This window comes from Acomys russatus, chromosome 5 (genome assembly GCF_903995435.1).
Source record: "Acomys russatus chromosome 5, mAcoRus1.1, whole genome shotgun sequence".
In the NCBI taxonomy this organism is placed as follows: Eukaryota; Metazoa; Chordata; class Mammalia; order Rodentia; family Muridae; genus Acomys; species Acomys russatus.
The window spans coordinates 66,010,187-66,019,502 of record NC_067141.1 but is presented as its reverse complement, the minus strand read 5'-3'; the positions used below and the strand labels follow the sequence as shown (position 1 = coordinate 66,019,502).

The following is a 9,316-nucleotide window of genomic DNA, read 5'->3' as shown; positions in this document are numbered from 1 at the left end:
TTTGTAGACCAGGATAGCCTCAAACTCACAGAGATCCATCTGCCTCTGCCTCCTGAGTGCTGGGATTAAAGGCGATCGTCACCATGCCCGGTTTAAGACCAGTTTTTATGGGGGCTGGAGAGATGGCTCAGTGGTTAAGAGCACTGTCTGCTCTTTCAGAGGACCTGAGTTTAATTCTTAACAACAAAATGATGGCTCACAAGCATCTATAATGTTATCTGATGCCTTCTTCTGGCTTGCAGGTATACATGCAGATAGATTACTCATATACATAAAAATAAATTAATTTCTTAAAAAAAAAAAAAAAAAGATAGGGTCTTAAACACCCAGGCTGCCCTTGAACCTGCCTCCCAAGAGCTGGGATTACAGGCATTTGCCACCACACCCAGCTTGGTTTTTTTGTTTTGTTTTATTTTGTTGACAGACTCTCAGTGTGTAGCCAAGCTGGCCTGTGACTTACCATCTTCCTACCTCAGACTTATTACAGATATATGCTGCCACTCTCAGCCAATATGAACTGTTCTCTTTAAGAATATGGGTTTGGGGGCTAGAGAGATGGCTCAGTGGTTTAGCGCACTGCCTGTTCCTCCAATGGACCTGGGTTCAATTCCTAGCACCCACATGGCAGCTCACAGCTGTCTATAACTCCAAGATCTGACACCCTCACACCAACGCTTGTAAATTAAAATTAAATTAAAAAAAATATATATAAAAAGAAGGAATATGGGTTTGGGGCCCATTGCCACCATGTGTGGCCCACCCTCGTAGGGAGCCACTATGATGTGCAAGTATGTAGTGGAGAGATGGGAGAGAAAGAGAGGCGGAATGGATTGAGCATTATGAAGAGAAAAGGAACTGGAGGCTCGAGGACGGGGAAGAATACCCAGATGTGAATAGCCTGGCCTGCCACCTGAGGCCATGGTGAAGCCCGGGCCCATGCTGCCACTGAGGGCCATGCCTGGGTCTGTGTGGATGTCTCTGGACTGGGCTGCTACCCGGGACCATGTTGATGTCCCTGCCCCTCAGTGGCTGTGGCACTGGAAAGAGCTGGCCCTGCTCCTCACCTGCTGCGGCACCTGCACCACATCTGGACAGTGCAGTAGCACTGGCCCTGGTGTGTATGTGGTGGAGAGGAGGGGGCTGTCACAGATGAGCCAGCCTGAGGGTGTAAGTGTAGGAGAGCTGGCCTAGATATTCATCTGCAATGAGATGGTGTGGGTGCCAGAGAGGCGTCCTCTCCCGACTTCTCCCTCACCACCTGCTGCAGGTTGGAGAGCTGGCCCCAAGGTCATGAGGGCTGGAGAGCTGTCCTGCCCCTCACTGGGGCTGCACCCCCCTCCGCGCCCCTTGCGCCTGAGGCACTGGGTGCAGGAGAGCCTTCAGGCTGACCAGCTCAGATACCTCCCAGGCCCAGATCCAAGGCTTTGAGTTGGCCCCACCCCAACATCTACTCCATCTATGAATGGCTGGAGCACATGAAGGAGTCCGTCCTGCTGCTCCAAAGCTGCAGGATCTCCATGACACAGGGCAATAACAGGGTATCCAAGAAGAGCCCTGGTGAGGATACGGTAGCAGAAGCCTTGAACTAGAGCTCATTACAATGAACATTTGCAAGTAAAGATGTGTGGGGAAAAAAGGGTGTATACTATGACACACTACAGCTTTCACAACGAGATTTTGTTTTCTGTTTTTTTTTTTTCTTTTCTTTTGAGAGGGGGGGTTGCAAGGGCAGAGGGCAGATATGACGAGACAGGGAGATGAGTGGGATTGGGGTTCATGATGTGAAATTCACAAAGAATCAACAAAAAGTTTTTAAAAATTAAACAAGAATGTGAGTTTGTCACTCAAGCAGAGGCAGGTAAATCTCTCAGCTCCAGGCCAGGCTGGTCTACAGAATGAGTTCCAGGATGGCCAGGGCTACACTGAGAAACCCTGTCTTGAGAAACTGGGGAGAGGGGGGCGGTGTAGATTATGGGTTTGGGACTGAATGGATGGCTCAGCTGCTCTTCCAGAGGACCTGGGTTCAATTCCCGGCACCCATATGATAGTTCACAAACTAGCTGTAACTCCAGTTCCAGGGATCCAACAAATATACATGCAGGCAAAACACCAATGCACAGAAAACAAAAATAAGTAATTTAAAAAAATATTTTATTTAATTTTAATTTATGTGCGTTGGTGTGTGGGTGTCAAATTTTGGAGTTACAGACAGTTGTGAGCTGCCATGTGGGTGCTGGGAATTGAACCCGGGTCCTTTGGAAGAGCAGGCAGTGCTCTTAACCACTGAGCCATCTCTCCAGCCCCAAAATAAGTAATTTTTAAAATTTCTTTTTAAAAATGGGTTTGTTGTAAGGCATTCACCAGAGAAGACTGCTCAGACATGAATGTATGCCAATACAAGGTCTATTAGCCTGTTCATAACTATGCTGGATGTTTAAGATCCCAGCACTGAGCCTTTCTCAGGATGAATACACACATACACACACACACACACACACACACACACACACACACACACACACTCCTAAGTTGATATGCTTCAGTTGCCAAAAACAATTCATCAGAATTGAAACTATTGAAACCAGAAAGGAAGGTTGTAACATTTAGAGACTTTCCCAGAACTGTGGACTTTGGAGTAGGTCTTTGTGTTCGTTTTGACAGGTAGTACTGTCTACATGCTGAGTTTTATGCCCTGAATGGTACTTCCATCATGGAGTCAGTTGTGCTAAGGTCTAGGGGGCCTGTTACAGATTATCTTATTTAAGTTATTTTTCTATCTGATAAATTTATTCTGTTGCATCTAGTTGGGTTTTTGTTTTGTTTTGCTTCAATTGGAGTTGTATTTCTATCCATATTTCATTATATTTCTCCATGAGTTTTCAGTTTCTTTGGATAATTCTGTGTTCCTCTTTGGGTCCTATGACCTCAGTTGCCAGCTCCCCATGCACACACAAGCATACATTCACTGGAACCTGTACATAAATTTGATTTATAGTAGAACTTTTGGCTTCTTTAAAAGCTCAGTTGTGTTATGTAAACAGATTTTTGCTTTATTCCCAAGTGTGGGATATGGAGATGCTTTTAGTTTTGTCCACAGCTGATAACAGCTTTGTGCAGCTCAGAGAGGGGCGTGGTCTTTGCCAGCTGCAGGACTCTGAGAGGATGTAAATATCAGAGCCCAGAGAGAGGAAGGGGGCTTGGAGGAGACACTCAGAGATGGGAGGGAATGATTCGAGGGATGCTCAGAGAGAGACAGAGACAAAGAGACAGACAGACAGACAGACAGAGAAGAGAAGGAGGGAGGGAGAGGGAGAGAACAAGAAAGAAAATGCTTGGAGGAGACAGACAGAGAAAGAAGGCTGCTGGGTTTGCCAGTTTGCTGGAATCCTGATGACTGACATACTGACATTGGTATTTTCCCAAAGACCCTGATGGCCCTAACCAGCTGTAACTAAGTATAAAAGATTTATAACTCATGTGCCCACTAATCTCTTCCTCTCCCACCCAGGGTAGGGGAGCTGGAAGGGAGAGGCATGAAGAAAACCAAATAAAATAGATTTTTAAAAAATACACTCCTACAAAGATTTCCACAGTTCAAAAAACCTTCCTGTAGTTTGTCTCTAGACATCTTCCCAGAAGAAGATGGGGGGAAAGAAGTAGGAAAGGCTTTCCTTAGACATGACATGGCCTTCTTGGAACCACAGCTCTGTCACTTTGAGCAGCTGTCACACACACAAAGGAGCACACAGGATTTTTGCTGTTTTTACAGCTCTGCCCTCCTCAGGAGTGAGTGTGGGGCAGTCAACCCCCAAAACATGCTTAGTATCATAATTTGTTTCCAGCTACATTTTAACTTTTACTGAGCACATAGTCCATCTAATTTTTTTTTTTTTTAAGTTTTTCGAGACATGGTTTCTCTCTATGTAGCCTTGGCTGTCCTGGACTCATTTTGTAAACCAGACTGGTCTCAAACTCACAGCGATCTGCCTGCCTCTACCTCCCGAGTGCTGGGATTAAAAGCGTGCGCCATAGTCCATTTAAAACCACCTTTACCTTGCTATCTGGTAAGAAGCTGAGGGCCTGGGTGCGGCTGAGAGAAAACGGAAAACATCCAGGAAGAATAAAACTCTTGAAGCTCCCAAAACAGTGTGGGCAACTGTTACTCCAGTGGCTTGCCCACCAGAACTGGAGGCAAAAGCCTGGCACTGAAGACCCCACATGCCTTAGTTGCCGCCATTGAGTAGTGAAGCTAGAACTGGAAGCTTCCGCCCTGCTCATCAGCCCTCAGCTCAAGACGGAGCTACGCATGCGTGGACATGACACGGGTATTCCACTCTTGAACTCACAGCAGCTATGAATGCCTATGGGAGGGATGTGGGGGACCCTTACCCCCACTTCCCTGAGGACCTATAAGCAGTTAATAGGTAATGGTTGTTGAGGTGTATAGGTATTTTGCCTTTGGAGGCCAAAAATTGAGCATGGGATCCCCTGAACCTGGAGTTATAAATGGTTATGAGCCTCTAGGAGGGTGCTGGGAACCAAACCCAGGTTCTAAGAAAGGGAAGCAAGTGCTCTTAACCTCTGACCTTCAGTAAAGGAGTTCTAGAGTTCTTTCTGTCTACTGTGGTACACAGCCTAAGCCTTAGCTTGTATTGGGTGGCCCAGGGATACCAGAGGGGAACTCAGTAATGGTGAAGGGAGTCAGACCCTGAGCTCAGGAGTAGGCGTGGGCCACATTGTCATCATCTCAGCAAAGGAGAGAAAAGAGATAGGCACTCAAGACCATCCTGGGCTACATAAGAAGTCAGAGGTCATCCTGGGCTATTTGAGACCCTGGCTCAAACAATAACAATAAGAAACAAAAAATTATGAATTCTAACCAGGTGTGGCGATGCATACTTTTAATCCCAGCACTCTGGAAGCAGATGGATCTCTGTGAGTTTGAGGCTAGCCTGCTCTACAGAGCAAGTTCTAGAACAACCAGGGCTATGTGGTGAGATGCTATCTCAAAAGTAAAACAAAACAAAACCCACAACAACAGGAATCTATGAAGGCTTTGTCAAGCTTGCTGCTAGTATGTACATCCTAGGGACATCCAGAAGTCTTTATGGTTCTAGAGGGTTTATCTGAACTCCACTGTAAACACAGGATGAAATGTTTTACTATTTTGACCATAACTCAGTCACTCAGTCTCAGTTTCTCTTTTTTTAGTTTTAAATCGTGTGTGTGTGTGTGTGTGTGTGTGTGTGTGTGTGTGTGTCCACAGCACATATCTTGAGGTCAGAGTAATTTGGGGATATCAGTTCTCTCCTAGTATAGGGGTGTTGGGGATCAGACCCAAGATCATAAGGATTAACAGCGTGCATCTCTCTTCACCAGGTGAGCCATGACACCAGCCACTCAGTATCCATTCTAATTTACACTTTTCTCATGTTTGAGAATTTGAACATCTTTTCTTTTCTTTTTTCTTTTTTTTTTTTTTTTTTGAGACAGGGTTTCTCTGTGTAGCCTTGGCTGTCCTAGACTCGCTTTGTAGACCAGGCTGGCCTCGAACTCAGTGATCCGCCTGCCTCTGCCTCCCGAGTGCTGGAATTAAAGGTGTGCGCCACCACACCTGGCTGAGAGATCCTTTTTATATCACTCTTTATCCCTAAGTTTTGAGTGCTGTAGTGATGAGTGTAGATCAGTGGTAGAGTGCTTGTCCAGTATGTGTAGAGCTCTGGGTAGATCTAGCACTACAAACAAACAGACAGGAGGCCTTGCTTCCTCCTGTAAGACCCAGTCCAAAAGGACCTGTCAATCAACTGGACAGGAAAAAAAAAAAAAAAAAAAAAGAGCTCCTGAGGAAAAGCTGTTTTAAAAGATGTTTGGTTTTTTGAGACAGGGTTTCTCTGTGTAGCCTTGGCTGTCCTGGACTCACTTTGTAGACCAGGCTGGCCTTGAACTCATAGCGATCTGCCTGCCTCTGCCTCCCAAGTGCTGGGGTTAAAGGCCTGGTCTACAAAGTGAGTCCAGGACAGCCAAGGCTACACAAGAAATCCTGTCTCAAAAAACCTTAAAAAAAAAAAAAAAAAAAAAAGCTGGGCATGGTGGTGCATGGCTTTAATCCCAGCACTCAGGAGGCAGAGGCAGGTGGATCTCTGCCTGAGTTCCAGGCCAGGCTGGTCTACAGAGAGCCAGAACAACCAAGGCTATCCAGAGAGACCCTGTCTCAGGGGAAAAAAGGATTTTAAAAGTAGTATAAAGTTGGGAGCTAGAGATGGCTCATCAGTTGAGAACATTTACTGCTCTTCTAGAGACCCTGCATTTGGTTTCCAGGACCAGTGTTGGCCAGCTCACAACTGCCTGTAACTGTGTAGCTCCAGCGGATGCAAGGGCTCTAGCCACTTAGAGTGCCTGTGCTCAGTTTCAGACACAATTTTTTTGTTTTTGTTTTTGTTTTTCCAGACAGGATTTCTCTGTGTAGCCTTGGCTGTCCTGGGCTCCCTTCATAGACCAGGCTGACCTTGAACTCACAGAAATCCACCTGCCTCTGCCTCCCAAGTGCTGGGATTAAAGGCATGTACCACCACGCCTGGCCCCAGAATTAGCTTTTTATCCTAGTAGATGCTATAATTTTTTTCATATGTGTTTTTACATGAAGTCAAATTTAGCAATATTTTATTGTGTCTAGATTTTGAATGATAGGATGCCTTTCTTTTTGTTTGTTTGTTAGTTTTTCGAGACAGGATTTCTCTTATAGTCCTGGCTATCCTGGACTCGCTTTGTAGACCAGGCTGGCCTCGAACTCACATAGATGCACCTGCTTCTGCCTCTTGAGTGCTGGGATTAAAGGCGTGCACCACCACAGCCCAGCTCGGATGCTTTTCTTTTCAATGTGGTTAAAGAGGAAATCACCCATGTTTTCTTTTACAGCTTAGTTTCTTTTTTTCACGGATCAGTTTAGATTTAATCTTGTATATGGTATAAGGTAGGCATCTAAATGCAAAAACTTCCCAGGGTTTCTGTGATGTGGCTCAGTGGTAGAGCAATCGGTTAGCATTTGCAAGGCCCTGTGTTCAATTTCCAGCACTGCCAAGTGAAGGGAAGCAGATCTAATCAAAAGTATTTATGGGACTTCTTTCTTGCGTAAACACTAAACAGGGAAGAGAGATGTGTCTTAGGGGACATGGTTGTAGTGGAACTTTTGGTTTTTTAAAAAACTCATTTATTGTAAATATGTTTTTGTTTTAATCCCATATGTGGGGTATGGAGCTGCTTTTAGCTGATAATTGTCTCAGAGAGGAGCTGTGGTTCGTTTAATCCTGAGGACTCTGAGAGGGTATAAATATCAGAGCCCAGGGGGAGAGGGGAGTGGGCACTATGACAGAGAGACCACTTTGAGGAAATGGCTGGAGGTGTCAGGAGTGGCTACTAAGTAGGAGACTGTGGTGGCCGAAGCTTGGAGAGAGCAAAAAGACTCTGAGAAAGACAAGGTCTACGCCTCCTTTCCCCTCTAACCTTTCTCTCCTACCTAGTGTTGGGGGGTTGGTGGAAGGGAGACAGAGACACTGAGGAACACAAATAAAATAGTTAAAAAAAAATAGGGCCAAACAAGGTAATTGCTGAGGCTGGTGGTCAAGGCTGCAGGGCTCATGAAGGGAAAGCTGAAGACAAGGAGTACAAGCCGGGCCTCCTGGTCAAGGGCATGAAGATCACGTCCTTGGAGGAGACCCACATGTTCTCCCTGCTCATTAAGGAATCCGAGATTATTGAATTTTTCCTGGACACATCCCTAAAGGATGAGGTTCTAAAGATCATGCCAGTGCAGAAGCAGACATGGGCTGGCCAGAGGACCAGGTTCAAAGATTTTGTTACTATTGGAGACTACAATGGTCATGTTGCTGTTCATGTTAAGTGCTCCAAAGAGGTGGCCGCTGCCATATGAGGGGCCATCATTTTGTCCAAGGTTTCCATTGTCCCTGTTTGGAGAGGCTACTGGGGAAACAAGATTGGCAAGCCACACACTGTTCCATGCAAGGTGACAGGCCGCTGTGGTTCTGTTTTGGTGCATCTCATCCCTGCTGCCAGAGGCACTGGTATTGTCTCTGCTCCTGTGCCCAAGAAGCTACTGATGATGGCCAGTATTGATGACTGCTACACATCAGCCAGGGGCTGAACTACCACCCTGGGCAACTTTGCCAAGGTCGCTTTTGATGCCATCTCCAAGACCTACCACTACCTGATACTCAACCTCTAGAAAGAGATTGTGTTCACCAAGTCTCCTTATCAGGAATTCATTGATCATCTTGTGAAAACCCACACCAAAGTCTCTGTTCAGAGAACCGAGGCTCCAGGATACCACTTAATGGTTTTTATGCAAGAAAAATAAAGTGAATTAAGTCTGTTTTTAAAAAAAAAACAAAAAAACAAAAAACAGTGCTGGAGAGATGGCTCAGAGATTAAGAGCACTGCTTGCTCTTCCAAAGGTCCTGAGTTTAATTCCCAGCAACCACATGGTGGCTTACAACCATCTATAATGAGTTCTGGTGTACATGCAGGCAAAACATTGTGTACTTAATAAATAGATAAATCTTTAAAAGATTAAAAATTTAAAAAAACAACAACAACAACAGTATTTAAGGGGCCTGGCAAGATGATTCAGCAGGTAAAGGTGCTCGCCACCACATGATGCAAGTCTGATGATCTTAGTTTGATCCTTGGAACCCACATGAAGGTGGAAGAGAGGAACCAACTCTACAAAATTGTCCTCTCACCTCCACACCCCTCCCTCCCACACATCACGCACACACGTGAACGCACACACACGTAGTGATAATGACGATAATAGAGTTGAAGAAAAAAAAAGTATTCCAGACGTTTTCATGGCTTCAAAACCATAGTAATCCTCTGAAAACACAAGACTCAGTAGCAGGTCAGGGCCAGCTTCTTTAATCTCTTCGCTTGAGAGGCAGAGACAGACAAATTTCTATGAGTTCGACACCAGCCTGGTCTACATAGTGGATTTCTGGTCAGCCTAGGCTGTAGAGCAAGTCCCTGTCTCAAAACAAACAAAACCAAGAAAAGAACTAATAAACAACAAAACCATGGCTGTCTTGCTACATAGCCAGCCATAACTGTCTCAAAAGTCAGTTCTTGGGGGTGGGAGGCTGGAGAGATGGCTCAGTGGTTAAGAGAGCCGCCTGCTCTTCCAGAGGTCCTGAGTTCAATGCCCACCAACCACATGGTGGCTCATGACCATCTATAATGTGATCTGATGCCCTCTTCTGCAGATAAAGCACTCATATACAATAAATAAATAAATCTTTTAAAAAGT

At 45.4% G+C, this 9,316-nt stretch overlaps 1 pseudogene; it reads left to right on the top strand.

Moving 5' to 3' along the window:
• The first annotated feature begins 936 nt into the window (after positions 1 to 936).
• Positions 937 to 8,371, top strand: LOC127189903 (40S ribosomal protein S2-like; annotated as a pseudogene).
• The last annotated feature ends 945 nt before the right edge of the window (positions 8,372 to 9,316 follow it).